At 49.2% G+C, this 18485-nt stretch overlaps 1 protein-coding gene across 4 annotated transcripts in view; it reads right to left on the reverse strand.

The window, feature by feature from the left end:
- The window catches only part of GDPD5 (glycerophosphodiester phosphodiesterase domain containing 5), a 164373-nt gene that overhangs the window by 144861 nt on the left and 1027 nt on the right, over positions 1 to 18485 (reverse strand). The window contains exon 2 of one of the 4 annotated variants that reach the window (XM_083834216.1): positions 16243 to 18354. The exons of 2 other annotated variants lie outside the window; for them this stretch is intronic. The gene's annotated coding sequence lies outside the window, so the exon portion shown is untranslated. Of the gene's footprint in view, positions 1 to 9883; positions 10016 to 16242; positions 18355 to 18485 lie in introns of those variants that run through there. One more of the 4 variants, XM_083834219.1, reaches the window with a different exon arrangement.

The raw sequence follows: 18485 nt of genomic DNA on the forward strand, positions 1-18485 counted from the left end.
TACTCCCCATGTAAGGGAGAGCAGGGATGACTGAGGAAAAGGGCGCACAGCAGAGCTGCACCAGCTAGGGTAGGCTGAATTCAAACAATCCCATCCCCAGCTCAGTGAAAAGAGCTGATAAATAAAAGCTTTGGCAACAGGCTCTGAAACTCCTGTTTTTCTGGTGTCTAAGTGACGCCAGAGGCTGCAGACCAGGACAAACACTCAGTCCTTCACATAAGTCTTTGCTAGCAAAAAGGAGAGCTATAACTTGTTGTCTCCTTCCCTTCCAAGCACTAGGGTAGTTCCATAGTTTTGTTTTTTTGTTTTGTTTTTTCCATTTTGAGGGATGGCAGGTCATTGCACAGCTGTTAAGTTAGCTAGCCATATGGATGTAGCTGGAGACCTCAGCAAACCACTAAAACAAAGCTGGTGAGCAAATCTACCCAACAAGTCAGGTGAGCCATCCTGAGACCATGCTGAGCCTTCCCACAGAGGCTTGTGGAACGACCACAGCAGCTCTTCAACAATTCAAGGAGCTGACTATGTAGCCCTGGAGTTATAGAAACCTCAACCTACCAGGAGACCCACAGCACTCCCAAGGTCCTGCATCTCTCCCCAGAGAATGAAAAGCTAACATAGAAGCTGCCTTTGGAAGGTTCCTTGGTCTACAGCACCAGGCAGCTTTTTTGGAGCCATGGCAGAGCCGAGTGGATGGATTGCAACTACCCATGGCCCAAAGCGCTGTGCACCTTCATCATGGCACAAAGCTGAGACCTGTGAAGACTGCTGACTGCTGGAAGCTCTGGGCATGGGAGTGCTCTGCAAAGTCCAGGTCAGACCTTTTTGCAAGATTAACTTCAGTGCATGAAGCACTGAAAAGGAGAAGGGAAATTAGGGGAGACTGCTCACAGCTGGCTGAGCACCCCAGCACCTCCTTGTCCAAAAGGCCTGCCAGCAAGGAGAACACCAAACTATTTGGGAAAAAAAAAAAGCAAGTAAGCCACATGAAATCTGTTCCATTTCTGTGCTTATTCCCAACTATACAGCTGGCCTAGTATTACAGGTGACCATCAAGAGCTACACAGGAATAAAAGGACTCAAAGCTCTTACCCGTTACATCCTCACCCCTACTCTAGTGTGACATCCCTTTTCCAAGAGACAACTTCAAGTATGGGATCCACCAGCAGGCTGCAATCAAGAGGATGCTTTACAATGCCCTGCTTAACACCTTCCTGAGCAGAGGCCTGTGCAGGGAGACAAGAGCAGTTTCCTCCTGGTGGCCAAGCGTCTCGAGCATGGAAATAATCAGCGTGCACACCAGGCACCGCTCTCCAAGCTTAATTCCTGCTTGTCAGCATCCAGGCTGTGGCAGCGCTGCACCTTTCCGCTTCCTCTGCATTAAAATTAAGTTATTCTAGGCTCCTGATTGACACCAAGTCAAACTCCATCTGTTTCCACCAAGATAAAGATTCCTCCGAGGTCGCTCTGCTAAGTACCTGTGACTTTGCTGCCCTGCGCAGGGAGCGGAGGGGTGCGCGGTGCCAAAATTAGCACCCGGGTTTGCTGAGGGTTTATTCCAGTCCAGATGCAAGGTAAAAATCTTTGTGCTATTTAAGCACCCAGATCGATGCAGCAAGCTCAGTGCTATGCATAGCGTCAATAAATGGGAGTTTTACAGTCACTGCCAACGGGCTAAAGAGGAAAATGTAAACACTGCAGGTAAAAAGCAGGAGGGAGCATTGCTGAAGCCCTTTTTGCTACATAAGTTTCACAAGTTAGGTCCATCAGCCAAGACTCCCACCTCCGCATTTCGTTTCGTGTTTAAATTTTAACTACTTCTAAGAAAAAATAAAACCTTCCTAGTGGTGCTACAGTGCACAGAGAGTACCCAGGAGGGGACAGCTGGCAAAAGCCACAGCAGCGTTGACTTTCATGCCCCACAAAAATAAAATTGATTATAAAATTGAAACACCACAGCCTTTGAAGCAGAGGATGCATGAAAATATCAGCAAACAGGAGGGACAGAGAAAGGTAAACTGCAAGAAGGCAGGTATGCAGGCAGGAAATAAGAGGTGTGATTTTCTTTGACGTTATAATTACGAGTGATCGAGCTATTGGGTGACAAACCCGTTTGAGCTGTATAAATAAAGGCAGCCAAGCCAAGCTTCCCCCGTTGCCAAAACCAGCACCAGGAGGCCAGTGACTTGCTGTAGAGTTGTTGCCCTGAGTGACAGCTTGGATGCAGTTCAACACTGTCACTGCTGCAGCCAGCAGGCAGGAACAGGGTCAGCAAAACCAGCACGCTCACCAGCATCTCCTGAAGCCCTGCTCGGCCAGGTGCTGCACGGGAAGCTTTGTGGCACACGTGGTTCTCTCAAGGCAGGAGACACTGAGATGTCTAACCATGCTTTCAGCAGCCACCAGGTTTAGGTATCCCACCTGCCCGTAAGCTGACTTTGCTCTGCGAACAGACTCAGGAGCATTTTGGAAGAGAAGATGGACATCTTTGCAGACCGAAGCCCTTCCGGCAGCAGGGCATGAGTCCCTTCTCCAAGTGCTGCAGGATCAGGGGAAAACAAGAAGGAACGAGGTATGAACAATTACCTGGGCAGCCTGCACATGTCTGGGCATAACGTGGAGCTCCGAAGCCACCAGCTGATGGACATCCCATGCCACGTCAGAAGCAGTTTCAGACCCACGTGCCCGAGCCATGCTGAGTACTGACTCAGTGGCAGCCTCCAGACTGGTCCCAAATGACCCTGAATAAGCACCACTGTCGGACCTAGCAAGAAATCTTTCCAGGAAGCAGCTTGCCTTGCTCTCCCCTCCATGTGTAAAGGCCACTAAGCCACCACAGCTGCATTTTATGGAAGAGACTGGAAGTTACTTTGCAACTACTCATCAAGTGCTCACAGGAACTTGCACCTAAGTATGGGCACCTAAGAGTTTGCTCAGCAGGGGCTGGCAGAAGCAAAGCATCCTGCCTCACACTGCAAGGGATGGCCAATCCCATTAAAGGTCAAGATCTTGCCATACCAGCAATGCAAGTTCCTATATTACCATAAAGCCACAAGTCTGAGTAATTCACAAAGCTCCCCACACCTAACAGCGCACAAACCACACCGCTGTCCCTCACAGTCACCGACTCGCCAGCAAAAACTCAGGACACAAGGAAACCCTTTGGAAGATGACATCTCAGAGCAGATTTAGACCAAGTATTTTAGGGACTGAATACTTCCTCAGCAGCCCCACCTGCCCATTAGCTTGTGCTATGCCACGGGAGGCTCACCAGTTTATCAGCCCCGCTAAGCAAAAATTGGACTTGACAAGGTTGATAAGGGTATGGAACAGCCTCAAACTCTGTCCTGATTAAAACAATATTCACTTTATTCTGTGTTTTACCTTGTAGCAGCTCGTGAGTTGTCCTAAAAAGACCTGTGTTTAGCCTGATTTCCACCACCCCCCCCCCCCCAAGAGGATGGGGACAAACCAAATCATGCATTGAAAGCAACCTCCTTGTTGGTCCCACCTCCACTGGAGAGGCTGTTCAGTGTGACCAGCTAGCCGACCATGGCAATGATGCTTTGCAGCTGAACATCAACCTGAAGCTCAGCCTGGGAACACCAGTGGAAAGTTAAGCCTCCGGCACCAGGCAGGTCTCCCACGCTCACCAGCTCTGGTGGCATCCCACACATTGGGGAAGTGACCTTCCCTGCTGAACACAAGAAGCCAACGCATTCCTTATTGCTGTTCTCCCAAATAATTCACGGAGCAACCCTCAGCACCTCTCTAAACCCAGAGACCAGCTCAACTCTCAGACACTTCTGCACCACACACAGACTGGTGCCTCTAGGGATAAAGCAGCTAAAGATATCTCATGGTCCTGTAATGAGACCCAGAGGACTGGGATTTCACTCCCACCCCGCCTGATCCATGGTTACTGGGACAGTCACCTCCAAATCACTGCTAGCTGCTTTTGCAGGGAGATTCCTGGGCTCAAAGACCACCGTTACGTTCCTGGTCCTACCTCAGGGTACCATAAGCTACTCAATCATTGGGATGAAAAGCAGCAATGCTCACACAACATTTCCAGCTGCAGACACACCACAGTGAACATCCCAGGAGAGGACAAAACAGTCCTGGGTCACTGCCACAGCAGCAGAAAGGTCTTCCCATTACCACCTTCACACCCCACTGGCTCCAGAGATGCTCCACAAACTCAGCCCATGGGCACGCTTGGGATGAAGACAGCAGAGCCCTTTGCCAAGCACCAGCCCCCACAGAGCTCCCAGCTATTTTTGGCAGGTCGCATCCAACACTGCAAGGAGTTGTGGTATTGATTTACCATCCATCGCTGGGCAGAAACCACAAGTGCTCATCATTTAGCTGTTGCACTAGACAAAGACAGTTAGGAAGGAAAGGTGAAGGAGGAGAACTGCTGCAGATTCTCTTTTCTAATCCCACCTGAGCTGCTGCATTTCTAGTGGTCGTAGTCCCCCAGTGGCTCTGCATTGCTGCTCTTGTGGAAGAGTGCCATTGTGCTGAGCTTAAAATAATAGAGCAAAGCCTAGCTTCTCAGCCTGGGAGCCAGGCATGGAGTCCAGCCTCTCAAACAGCACTTTCTGGACCCTCTTTCATCTCAGCACTCACCACTCCCCCTAGAAATCCCATCCTTCAGACACATCACACCGCCTTCATGTGGGTGTTACATGCCCATCCATCCCAGCCCATCACCAAGACCAATCTCCACCAAGTCACCTCGCTCCCTGCTGGTGCCATCCCAGTCCTCCTGTGGCCTGGAACCACCACCTTCAAGCTCTCCACGGCAGATCTTGCCCATTGCAAGAGGAAAACAGACCTAGAGGGCACACACAAAGAATTTTGGGACAGGGATCGAAGGATGAGATTTTTAATCCCAGCTTCACCACAAGATCAACGGTAGAGATACTCAGATTTTGTTTTGAGCATCTCACCCCCAACAGAGAAAGCAGGGTGCATGTGGTTGGGGGTGGCATCTACGTACACCAGTGGTGCATCTGAAGTGCTGCCCACCCAGCAAGCTGCAGCTCTGCCCTGCCAGAGGGGCCATCACCCTCCCTCTGGCCAGCCTAAGATACTCTGAACACCTCACTGGGGCTGTATTTCCATTTGTTAGAGCAGGCATCCAAAAAGTTGAGTTCGCCAGCTCAAACCACCAGCATCACAGCAGGAACAGTCTGAGCAGCCCACCTAAGGAGAGGCATTTTCCAGGAACGAGACTTTCCTTGCCATACGACAGCTCAACAGCTTCTTGTGTTTGCATCGCTGGGTGAGCGTGGAAGACTGGTGCACAAATACTCCTGTGATAGCACAGATCCTGCAGGTGGCTTGTACAGGCTGCTAACAGCAACCTCCAAAGTGGCAAATATTGAGGACACACATGGTTACCCCCCAGAAACAATTCCCACAGAAAGAGGTGGCTCGTACTGGGTTTTCTGGCATCCCTTCCATTCCAGGAGATGGCCAGAGCTGGTGGTAAGTGTACTTGGAAGCAGGCACCTGACTTCTCACACTAAACCACTCATTTTTGACACCAAACTCTTCTCCAGAGCAGTCACAAAGTACAGTCAGCCCAAGATCAGCACCAGGAAAGCTGGATTTGTGGGAACATACCTCAAAGAGGGAAAAACCTGTGTGTCTACATGCCTTTCTACAGTACCCAAGTCTTTACGTCCTCATACTGCCCCACCATCCCATCCTGAAGGGGTGTCACGCCCTCAGCTGACAGAGACATTTTTCTCCTTGTCCAAAGCCACTGAGAATATATGCATAGAGTAGACAGATGAGCCCCAGTCATCACCCAATAACTCAGGCATCCTTCCTTCGTCACCACAGCATCAACCCCAGGCTTCATTACAACATCACAGCATCCAGGACAGCGTCCATCACAGTATCATGGACATGTATCCAACAGATCAAGAGTTTCTCAAATTAAAATGCAGGACGAATGACTCTGTGCTTCAGCTCTCCCAGCCTGAAACAGGAGGCAGATAGCATGCACAAGACCTAATGCCTCTTCTCCCTGGATGATCATTTTCAGATGCCTTCCTCTTGCTGGGTAGGAATAACTCGGAGTCCACCAGCAAACATCCCTCTCAGGACCAAGGGAGAAGAAAAGCTTCTAGAGCACCAGCCACCCAAGGAGAGAACTGTTTCCATCAGTCTCATGAAGGTCAAAGCAAACACTTGCCTTGAATCTCAGGACAACTACTTACTCATAACATCCCACAAAGACCTGTTCCCCCCTTTACACCATTCTTCAGTCATCTGTAATAGAAAATAATTGGCCACAGGATAGCGTTGGTAGGAAGAAAGAGGAGCACGTTCCCGGTCCCCATCTCTCACGGGGGGTGAGAAAACCACACAAGGAGCATCAGGTACGCTTTGGGAAGGTCAGAGACTGATACAACCACAGGACTGCAGTAGAGCTAATCTTATAGAATAACACCATGGAAGTAAAAAACATTGCCCTTCTTTCCCCAGGAAGATTAGTGTTGAGGGTCACCGTGTTTTAAGCTTAAGAAAATCCCATTGAAGCACCCGGGGGATAAACACATTAACGCCCACAGCAGTAATCCCTGACACTTTGTCGTACTACTTATGCAAAGCAGGCATCATCTCCCCTGGAAGGGGAGAAAATCCAAGCACAGGCATGAAGGATGAAGGACCTTCATCTGCTGAAGCAAGAACCTCAATGGGTTTTAGTCCCAACAGTCGTAAGCTTTCTGCCCAAGCCTGCAGGGGGTCTGTGTTTGCAGCAGAGCCTGAAGCACGTTGTTTGCACTTCATTGTTTTCCCAGCTCATCTCCCCTTCTTCCCACAAGAGATACCATGCCAGTGCTTTCAGTGTCCTCGTCACACAGCAAGGTTTTTCCTGAAGGAGATGCTGGACTGGAGCAGTAGGATATTAGCTTTCATGCTGCCTGTACCGTCTGTGCTGGAACTGTGTAGCAGAAAGTTCTGCGTTGTTTTTTTTTTTGTTTGTTTTCAGGTGGGAAGAGAAAAAAACCAAGACCAAGCCATTTTTGTGGAGAGGTGCATTCAGACAAGTCCTGCTCATCCTACCCAGCAAATTCTACTGTTTTGCAAAGTAACTTCCAGAAAACAAAATTTCTTAAACAAGTATTAGCAAAAGACAACTCAAGAAGGCCTCCAGCACCCGAGAGCTGCAGGGTGGCCATGGCGCACAGTACTTCACAAAACCCATGCCACCAGGGCACTGAGATCTTTCAGCCCTATAAACCCCCATGCATTTTATGCTTCTACAGAAGAAAAAAAGTGACAAACCCTACTTTGGCTATCATTTACAACATTAAAAAAGGTTACAGGATCCAACTCTGTAGCTGCTTTAAATGCTAGAATAGGAAAACGATTTAAATAAATCCCTTATATTTCCTTGCCATGAAAGGATTTATTACCACTGGGACACAACGTTTTCCCCACGTGCAGGTAGTTGCTGCTTTCCCAAGTGTCCCACTTGGCAGCGAGCCTTGGGGAGAATCCAGACACCTCAGCAATCCCCGTGTATCCACTCACCAAACATCCACAGCACGATTTATTTGGAAGCTCAGCCACTAGCAGCAGTAATTATTTTTTTTAATACCAGCTACATTGCCTCAGCCCAGTGCTTCCTCTCAACAGCTCTGCCATTTAGCAGGCATTAAACTTGATGGTGCATGAGACATAACAGGGTTTTACTCACACCCCTGTAAAAGAGCTGGCTCGGTAGAACTGACAGCCACGAGTGTTTTAGGCAATATTTATCTCATACCTTCCCTTCCAAAAAAAGCCAACCCTTTGCAACCAAACATATGGGAACCATCACCCAAAAAAAAAAAAAAGGGTGAGTTTGGGAGCAGAACATCACATCAGCTTCAGGCAAAGCTGAACCACAGTGATGTGTTTAAGGGCAGCCAGCTAAAGTCAGCTGTGGCAGAGCTGAGCCACATTCAAGGAGGGTGTAAAGTCCTGATTTTTGGTCAAGCGCTTGGGTATTCCCCAGAAAAAGCAGCCCTCAGACAGGAGTTTTCCTCCAGTAAGCATTCCTCCTAGGACTCTGTAAGGCTATAAGTAGTTATCTTCTGGAGCTTTACAAGGTGTCAGAAAAAAAAATAAAGAACAAAAGACCACCACATGAACACAAAAGTTGTGCTGAGATCCAAATCTGATGCCAGCACGTGGAAGGTTAGAGAGTGATGGTACACAACCTAGACACTTCAAGCTATTTGCTTCCTCCTTCTACCACCACTTATCTTTTTTTCCTCCTAGGCCTCACCCCAGGCTCCACCACGGTTGTGTTTCATTTCCAGCTTGAAGCACAGAATCACCTCTAGAAGTATGAAATTGTCATGGGTTCCAGGTGGCAGCTCCCAAGGTAAAAGACAACCCCATGGTCACTGCAACCACCTTCCCTCAAAGCAAGAGGCTGTTTGCATTTTCCAGCTGCACTATTTAAACAAGAGAAATTTCACAGGAGATGCTGCCTTAAGCATAAGGTCTTTGAGATGTAATAAGTGCCAATAGATGTTCTTTATCCCCAGCTTTATAACATTTCGAGTCAGTTCTGATGTAACTGCTAGTGTATTAATCCTGGTAGAAAGCAGACAGTTTTTCTATCTGGTACTGGAATTGGATAGCCCCAGGAACTCACATTTCCACTTATTTTAACTCTGGCCTTTTTTCTTTTTTTTTTTGATTACGTTGCTAACACAACGCTGAGTTAAATCCTGTTAGCTGATTACACAGCTGAGCAGCAGCAAGTGTTTGCTGAAGAACTGAACCCAACTGCCCGATTTGGGAACCAGACGGTCACGCTGACCTTGTGTGTAACAGCAACAAGCGTTTGCTCCCGGTTTTGTCCGAATGCCATCTCCTCCAACAGCTCAGACTATCTGCAGCGCTGCCAGGGCTGACATTCCTTGGAATAAGCCTGGCTCATCCAACTAAAAGTCCAAAGCATGGCTTTGAAGAGAGCATGAGTACTTCTGCCACCAGAAATATTTGGCTATCTGGTTCCAACCTCCAGGTTCCATCCCTCCCAGGGAAGGAGTTTTGGGGAGGATGGAGATGAAAGGTCTCATTTCTTCGTGCCAAAAGGGAAAAAGGATATTTCTGAACAGTTCTGATTGCACCACTCCCCTGTACAGCAGATATCACACCTCCCTCCTCAGGAGTTTAGCACAGAATTAACCCTATTTGTATTTTTAGAGAGAAGCCATGGGCACCCACCCTCTGGAGGGGCCACAAGTTGCAAATCCCATGAGAACGGAGAAGTCTGCATACAGATGGAGTCAGCTGCCCAAATCAGGACAAGACATGACCATGCTCAGACTACAGCCTCTCCACTCATCTTGGTGCATCTGGGCAGCACATGGGAATTAGGTTCTTCCAAATCAAGGTGGGAACCAGGTAATTCCTTGTCTCCATTCACACCACTGTACCCTTTCAGGCCAGGTTTTCACCATCCCTGCAGATGCCCTAAAAAAGCATCAAGCCAAATTGGGAGATTTGTCCTCTCTGTACTTGTTGCACAAAAGCACCAGGAGCTCTTTTCTCCAAGCACAGAGCAGCCCAGCAAGATGCAAGAGGAGGAGGAGGATCCCTCAATTTAATTCAGCCCACACTGTGACCAGCTACCACCTTCCTCAATCAGCAGCCAGCTCGTTACATGCACAAACCTGCAGGGCAGTACCCAGCTGGCTGCAGGCAAGCCAAACCCTTGGCCACTTTACAAGCCTCATTATTCCCCAGATTATTCCCTGCCTTTTAAAAAAAAAGCACATTTGAGCAGGACTTACAGAGCAGCAGTACTTCAGTGCAATTCCTCATTGAGCATTTCTGCTAAAGGACCCGAAACACCCACCTCTCTCGAGCCTTGCTGATCGGTAAAGTTTTAATAGGGCTGATAAGCTCCCGGCTGGAACAGCTCTTGCGCACAGCAAGTTTTATCTGCTGCAGAGCACACTTGTTGCCGAGCCTCTTATCGCCACTGCAAATATCAGCAGAGATAGAGAGCAGCACGTAATGCCCATGGAGGGGAGCTGCAGAAATGCAAGTGGACACGTTGCCTTTTGACACGGCTTTCCCTAAGCTCATGACCTCGGGGGTTCCTTGCTCCTCACCCCAGGTACCCCCAAGCTCCACTGCAAAAAGAGTCATCAGCATCCAGACCACAAGGAGAGGAGCAGGACAGCCTCCAGCCCTGAGGCCAGCAGTGCAGATCCATCGCTCCAAAGACACTGCAGCTGAGCTACAAACTTCAGGGAAATGAGGAAAAAGACAATAGTTTCCTTGTGCCTGGGAGGAAGAAGCCAAGAGAACTTACATGATGGTCTCATGGCTCTAATACACCACTCTCTACTAGCAGACTACTGCCCCAGAAGCTTGCATTTAAGGACTGTTGTGATATAAAGATTTTTAGCATCATAAACTGACATTTTTAGAAATAGAGGACCCCCTAGTCTAAGCTCGCTCTGCTCTTAGAAGGGGATCTGTAACTCTTCACATCCCTACAAGTCTGGACTTCAGGTTACAGCTTCACAATCAAGCTCCCAGGCTCCATTCCTGCTAACTAATCACATTCCCGCTGCAATACAGCGGCATTTAGCACATCGAGATAAAGCCACGAGGGGTTTTCAGGTCATCAGAAGCCTTTACCTTCAGGTCACCAGCTCGAACCCAGCCTTGTTATTATCCAGCCGACCTCTGTCCACTCCTCCCACCCCCTCCCAGCACAGCACAGCCCGTTCTCCAGCCCAAGCAATTGCCACCCCACACCAGGTGACAGAGGGGCAGGTCACCAGCATCATTAAGGCTTCCCAGCATCATTTTTCAGCCATGCAGCTTGAGGTCAGCACACACCAAAGCTTTCCCAGCCTGTCAGATGCATTGCAGCAGGCAAGTTGTTTGCAACAGCCCCCCAGAAGCGGGGGAATATTTCCACTCAGCAACTTTTGGTGGAGCTAGAGTTGCATTGTGACCCAGGACAAGAGCAAACCAAACAGGTTTTGAGGGCTGGAAACCCAAAAACTGTAGGAATCAACCTTGCGTTCAAGATCAAACCCAAAACTGGAGTGATCTACTGTATTTGAGGGCTTCCTCCCCATGTTCTTCTTCCAGGGGAGACAAATGGGTATGCTCAAGCTTTATCTGGATATCTCAGTAGGTGCATCTCTCCAAGAGCTCTAGCAGCTCCTAGCTGGAGGCCATGTAATTTCATCTCCCCTGGAGATAAAAGAGGCACAGAAAGGGCCCTGTTCCCCCCATATGCCAGCAGGGTGCTCTGCCCCTGCCCTTTGCTGGGATCCCCTCTCCACTCCAGCAGCCTCTGTGGGGTCTGTTCCCATCGAGCCACAGCTGGCAGTTGTGTTAGCTCCTGCCATGTTTTTCCTACCTATAAAACTGGACATTTCACTGCTTCTTTGTGGTCTTCAGTGCCCAAAAATACCAATCTGGGCCACCCCCTAAGCAAGCACTAAGCATGTCCCCAGATGCCCCAGGTGCCCGTAGGCATGGTGGCCTCTGCAGCACAGCCTCACACCCAGCTCTCCCACCCTGGTGGCACCGCTCACCTTCTCCCCAGCACCTTCTCCTTTCAAAATGGAAAGCAATTTTCCAGGCTGAAAGGAGCTGATGGAGCTTGGACTACCAGATATATCCACCTTGTTACAGACTGCTCGCAGCTTCCAGCTTGCTTCACTGAAAGACTTTCCCCTTAAAAGCAGAAGGGGAAAAGGTTGGTAGATGCTAAAACCTAGCAGCCATATGCAAGGTGCTCTGGAAGGGTTATTTTAAAGGGCTGCAAGTGTTACAATCCTATAATGACTAACACTGGAAAAGCCCTCCAAGATCATCTGGTCCAACCAGCCCCCAACCACCAATGTCACCCACCAAACCATGTCCCTAAGCACCACATCCAACCTTTCCTTGAACACCCCCAGGGACGAGGACTCCACCACCTCCCTGGGCAACCCGTCCCAATGCCTGACCACTCTTGCCAAGAAGAAATGTCTCCTCATTTGTTGTGTTGGCCCCACTGACAAAATCTAGGAAACCCAGCAGGTTTCTGTCTCCAGCACTGCTCCTGTGACAGCAGGAGAGATGCTTACCCCTACCCAGAGAGGGCTTTTGGGAAGGGTTTGCACAGAAGTCAAAGACCCTCTTGCATCTAAAGACTCCCAGCTCCAGTTTTGAGCTCATTAAATTGATCAAAGAAAATAGAAGCATCAAATGCCTGTAAACGACAGCAGCTTTTGCAGCTTCACCCAACCAGTTACCCCATGCAAAGCCAGGAGCGGAGCTGAAACCCCAACACATTACAGGGCTGATAGGTGCAGGGGTGCAGGCACAAGGGCGGATGCTTCCTTGGGTGCTGGCCTTCAACTCCACCCCTCCTGCCCGTGTTTTCAGGGACAGCAGCTCTCTCACTATCACCACACAAGCAGATTTATTCCTCTTTGCAAAACAAAACTGCGTACGGATGCCCTGCACAGCTTGTTTCAGCAACACACATCTATGCAGCAGCGTGACCTTGCGAGGCGCAGAGACTTCCCTGACAGCTTAAGAGACACCAGAGCACGCTTTACTCCCATCACATTAACGTTTTAACATACACAGCTGGCTTACCCACGAGTACACCGCATTCCTTTAACATACAGCTCTCAGAGCAAGAGCCCCGAGATGCAAACAAGAAACATCCTCACGCAGAGGGGACGGATTAGGAAACACTTGTGATAAAGGGAAGCGTCTCCAGCCAAGCTGTAAACCTTGCACTTTAAATCAGGCTTTTAATGAAGATGGCAAGCGTTCTGCATCAGTGATTAATTCAGAGCTAAGGATGAGTTTAGCTGCTTTGTTTTAACACTGATGCTGTCTCCAGGCTTGGGACAGGAGGAAAAGCAGTAGAAAAGAAGCACAACTGCAAAGAGCTCGCAGGCTGTCAGACACCAGCAGCTTTCCAAGTTAATGCCAAAGCCCAAGCACGGGGTAACTTGCCCCTAAAACAGGGAGCCACCCTCCCCTGTGAATTTACAGGGTACAAACACGTCACAGGCAGTCCAGGAGTTCACAGGACCCAGACTGTGAACATGGGGAAAATGTTAAATACATATTTTTGGTAAGCTTTTCGATATCTCTGTAGAAGCTGGAAAGCAAGGTTTTCAAGTTCAGCGTGGCAAGCGCAGAGCAATCCTTTGCGATAAACGCAATTTGCATGTTAACAGGAACACAGCTAAAAATAGCAGTTTTGAGAAGCCGTGGGTCTCGCCTCACCTCTTTGCTTGATGAATCGCAGGGCTCCCAACAACCCCAAACCCACACACGGGTTACGACGAGGACCGCTCAGCCGTTGTTACGGCACACATCTCCAGGCTCAAACAAGCACCTTGCAGCCATGGACAGAGAAATCCCAACCCAAAAAACTCCAGAGAGAAAAGGATGAGAGCATTGGAGCAAGTCACACAGCTGGATTCCTGCACGGACACCCTGACCAAGACACAAGCCCTCCTGATTTGCTGGATTTCCAGCTGCAGTAGGTTTGAGTGGCTGTTTAAAAGTCTCATCGAGGAGATGCGTGGATAACGAGCAGGCAGACTGACACCACAATTCCCACACTACCTGCAAACACAATCACTGCTCTATCAGGTGACTGCCTACAAAACCTACTTGACAGCATCAAGAAACTTTTTTATCCTGGGCTTCTTCCTACAAGAAAGCAGTCGGGTAAGAGAGAAGCAGGTTTTGTACACTCCTTGCCTTCCCCACAAAGCCTTTCTTGTCTCCAAAGAGCCAGAGGTCAAAGGGTTGGATGAGTCCTTCCGACATCAACAGCTGAGACATGCAGGAAATATTTTAATCCCAAGGAAAGCATTAATTACCCCTTGTTAAAAAAAGAAAAACAAAATCCGCCCAAGTATCACAGCGAGACTTTGCCGTGGTAAATCCCTGCAATCAAGCCTAAGCCCTCGGCATCCATCCCAGAGCGAGGGCGTTTGGGCAGAGTTTGGGCACTGGTGACGTGCACGGGGCACCTCTGAAGGGCCAAGCCTGCCCCTTAACACCACGCTTCTGCCCTCACTGCAGGGACCTTGGACATTTAGCAGGACAGCAAGCCCAGACACAGCCCCAGATCCTGTCCAACCTCTTTCAGAGGGTGCTCCAGGATCACATCAGCTTCCTAAAAGCCTCGCTCAGCCCTCGGTGCATCACCCTGAGGACCCACAACCCTTGGACACCGCATCGCAACCAGTAACCACATTTTTCTTGTTGACTCCCAGTCCAAAAATTTAATCTTTTTTTTTTTTACTGTAATTCTGAGGTAGTGACTTGACCAGTGGCTTGATTTGAGACTGAGGCAATACAATTTATGATGAGGTGGCTGTCAACACAAGAGGTTCATCAATGCCAGACAAGTGGCTCAAGATACAGTCTATTAGAGCAGCTCAGAACACCACTCACCAGTCCATTATGCCCTTTTTAATGCCGCATCCAAAATACCTATTAAAGGAAACACTGGTTCTCACCTTGCGCTATTTTCATCAGAAGTGAGATGCTTTCCCTGAGCAACCTGTGCGTGTGTGAGCCGGAAGCTCAGCATAGCTAAAACCAGCGCCCAGACAGAACATTTCTGCACCGTGTATCTAACCTCAGGCTGGGGGAGAAAAGTTTCATTTCACCTCACCATGGGGGAAGGGAAACCTATGGACCAGCTATCTTGTAATTACAAAATAGATTCTACAAGTTACAATGGCTAACAGAAACTGCAGGGATTTAAAAGAGAGAAATTGTAGGATTTGAACATTTTAAAAGGCAGACTTGCTTTAAAGGCAAAGCTGGAAGATAAAAGCTGTGTGAACACAGCACCACATGGTAAAACTGAAAGCGAAACAGGCTCTTTTAAGCATTCCTGGAAAAAAAAAAAAACTTACAGTCCATCACATCCAACTCCTCCAGGATGCAGCAGCTCGGACCCCGAGCACCGCACGAGGCTTTGCTGAGAACCCAGCTCCAAGCAGCACAGAGGACACAGTGGTTGGAGAGCAGGAGGATTTGATTTTGTCATGGCTGAGGAATTACATCAAAACCAGCACGAGCTATTCCCCGGGAAGAGATTAGCCACCAGTGGGACTGCACACAGATTGGGGAGCCCAGTGATGGAGCTGGTGCCCAGATTTGTGCATCACCTGGGGCGAGGCACAGCTTGCCTCTCTCCTACCCCCATCCCATCCTTCATCCAGGAGGAGGAGGAAAAAAAAGAGCCCATCTCAGCAATACCTGGCTCAAGAGCCACAAAAACCAGCGCCAAAAACCCATTCACAAGAGAAACGTTTCTCATAAAGCTGATCCTGCCCAAAGGCCAGACAGGCAAAAAGAGACAGAGCTCAATCAAGATGTGTAATGGATTCAGTATGTGAAAACACGCCGTGTGGTGTGATAGACCCAAGCATGGGAAGATTTCCCATTGCCACCCAAGAAGGTCCTTGTTTGAACACCCTTCGGGGGAACACGCTGTACCTTGAACCCCTCTCTTGGCAGAGTCATTACACAAATATTTAATTACATATAAAAATAAGGCTTTTGGGGGGTTATTGAGCAACGAGAGGCTATTTAAGCAAGCGTTCAGGCTGTTGTCCTGCCAGTATCTGTGGGTATTTTTGGAGGAAGTGGGGAGAACTCGGCGGTTAGCTACAGAGGAAAAAGCAGAGAAGCCAAACACCAGCGTGCAGCTTTTTTTTTTTTTTTGAAAGCAGAGCCATGCATTAAAGTAGCTGCATCTAATCACTGTTTATAGACAGGCTGGCAAGCAAAAGCAATGGCTATAAACAATCCTTTAAATCCCTTTTCCCCGCATCATGCACAGAATATTCCTGCAAAGGTCTGGTAAACACCGCCAGCGCCCTGGCGTGCACGGAAAGGCAGCAGGGAACGTAGCTGGAAGGGAAATCATTTGTAAGGGAAGGAAGGAAGGGGAATGGGGCACTGGGATCCACACCCCAGGGACCCTCCCGGAGCCCTGGGTGGGTGAAAAGGGGGCACCTCCACACAGGGCTGGGGGACAGCAGCAACTCGCTGGTGTCACACTGCCCTCTTCTGAGCAGCAGGCACTGCTCAGCTCCATGGCCAGCTCTGCGTGGTGACCCCGGGGAGCTACAGCCCTGGGTGACACCCTGGGACCTCAGTCCCGAGTGACAAAGGCACAAGGAGAAGCCAAGAGGCACCACTCACCCTAGAAGTGCCCTGGTTGGCACCCGCAGAGCCCAAACCAGCCCCAGCCTCCTCACACAGCACCAGCAGCGCTTGTTGTGATGCCAGCAGCAGAACCAGAACTTCCCCCAGCCCCATTTGGTCTCCTTGAAGCATAATTCCCAGCTGGGGCAGCTTAACGATGCCTCTTTATGGCAGGAGCCAAGTGGTGGCCAGGTGGATCCCATCGCTTCATCTCCCTGCCAGCAGGAAGGTGTAAAGCATCTCGTTACAGCACTTTTGGGCAGGAGCACGGCCCCCCCAGGGGTATTTTCTCATGGAAAAGTAGTTTCAAAGCAACATCACCCCCCCAGGGAAAGCGTGCTGCTACACCACAGGTTTGCAGGAGAGGAGCCCTAAACACCCATCCACGTCCAACCCCAAAACTCTTCGTGTTGGCTAAACCCAAGCCATGACGCACAAGCCCGTAGCTGCACAGCAGCAGTGCCATGAGCATTTCAAAGTGCAGCCATATCCTTTTATCTTCACCCTCAGAAAGACTTAAAAGCCAGCTAAAGGACAATATTCCCTGCAGGTGCGTCTTTTAAAAGGGCACCCAGATCTAACTTCCACCACCTGCGAGTACCAAAACACCTCGAAGCAAACAAGAAGGGTGAAGGAGCCGTTCCCTGCCAAGATCTTGACCTCAACCTACAATATAATTGTACTGTAACACACATTTAAAACAAAACAACCACAAAAAACATCCTTTATATACTGATTTTTGAATTGGGCAGAGTGAAATGCTGTAACAATCTTAATGCAGGTACCTACAATCAAATGTACCCAGCGCTTTCTGGATAAAGGTGCAAGAAACAACCCCTGGCCCCGCAGATGGCTCGGTATCTCGCTACAACCTTCCTGACTCAGAAAAGCGATTTGTTGCCTTGCTAAAACTCAGCCTTTTATCATTAATTCCAAGTCAGCAGCTTCTGAATCTACAGCCCGACACCAACTAAATTGATCAGAGCCGAACTCATTTTCTTTGCGCCGCTCGTTGTCGAGGCACAAGACAAACATCAGTCATGCTTCGCCTTCAAGTGGAGAATTCATTGCAGGGAGGAGCGTAACGTGCAGAACATGCTTATTTAATAGAAAAAAAGTACAGCTTGACAGAGACACCCACTCCAAAATTAACTCTGCCTCGAAGCAGAGCTTATTTTTGCCGCTGAAGCCGTACCTGCTGCATCACGGAGCAGCTGGATGCTGCCGAATATCGGCTTGGAGGTGCTTCAGGTCTTGACGAGGGGAACACAGGTTAAAATAGCAGCCTTTAAAGATGCACCGCCGCTCGGCTGGACTGAGGCTGTACAATGCATTAACGGACTGCTTCCCGCAGCAATCTGACAGCCCACGAACGTGGAGGTGCCGGATGAATGGCGAGGCAGGGAGCCCATTGACTCCAGCTTTGCCCCAGCCACACCTGCCAAGCGCAAGCTGGCGATTTCGGAGAGGGAAAGCAGGTAGAGGGCATTCACCCTACATCGGTGCAGGATCCAAACCCAAAAAAAAAGCTCTTTAAGAAGCAGCCCCAGTGCTGCTTTTGCTCACTAATAAGCAATGCTCTGAATTTCCCGGAGGAGAACGCAGCGCCCGCCCGGCGTGGTGGGGCTCAGCGTTCCCCATGCCCCGGGTAACTTCCTAACACAAAAAACCCTGGGGGGGGCTCACCGGGCGAGCACTCCTTTTCCTTCACACAGGGACAAAAAGCCAGCAAAGAGAACCGTAATTATTTATTTTTTTTTAATTTCACATGCAGTATTTTCATGACTATTCTGCACATGTATCAGTTATCCCTTCCCAGCCCCAAAACAAAGCTTAAGCCCACACAATTACAAATAATAATAGTGGCTGTGCAAGCCCACCCCTAAAACCAAGTCCTTGTGAGTTAGAAGCCTTTTCTTTTTTTTTTTGACATTGTTGTTTTCTTTCTGGCTGAAGAATCCCCATTTCCATCTGGCCAGGGTGAAATTTAGCAGCTTCCACACCAGGAATTGCTACAACAGACCTTTTCCAGAGGCGAGCTCACATTTCCACTGCGACTCCTCAACGCCCAGTTTTCTAGGCAGTGAACACACAGGACTAGCGAGAGAGCTTCAATAAAACAGCGACGAGATTTTTTTTTCCTCTCCCCTTTTCCTGAATTCCTTCTTTCCCCGACCGATTTCCCTGCTGAGCATCGAGGACAGGATAAGACTCTCTACATCTACCCTCTTCGGCTCTGG

This window comes from Anser anser (assembly GCF_964211835.1).
Source record: "Anser anser genome assembly, chromosome: 1".
In the NCBI taxonomy this organism is placed as follows: Eukaryota; Metazoa; Chordata; class Aves; order Anseriformes; family Anatidae; genus Anser; species Anser anser.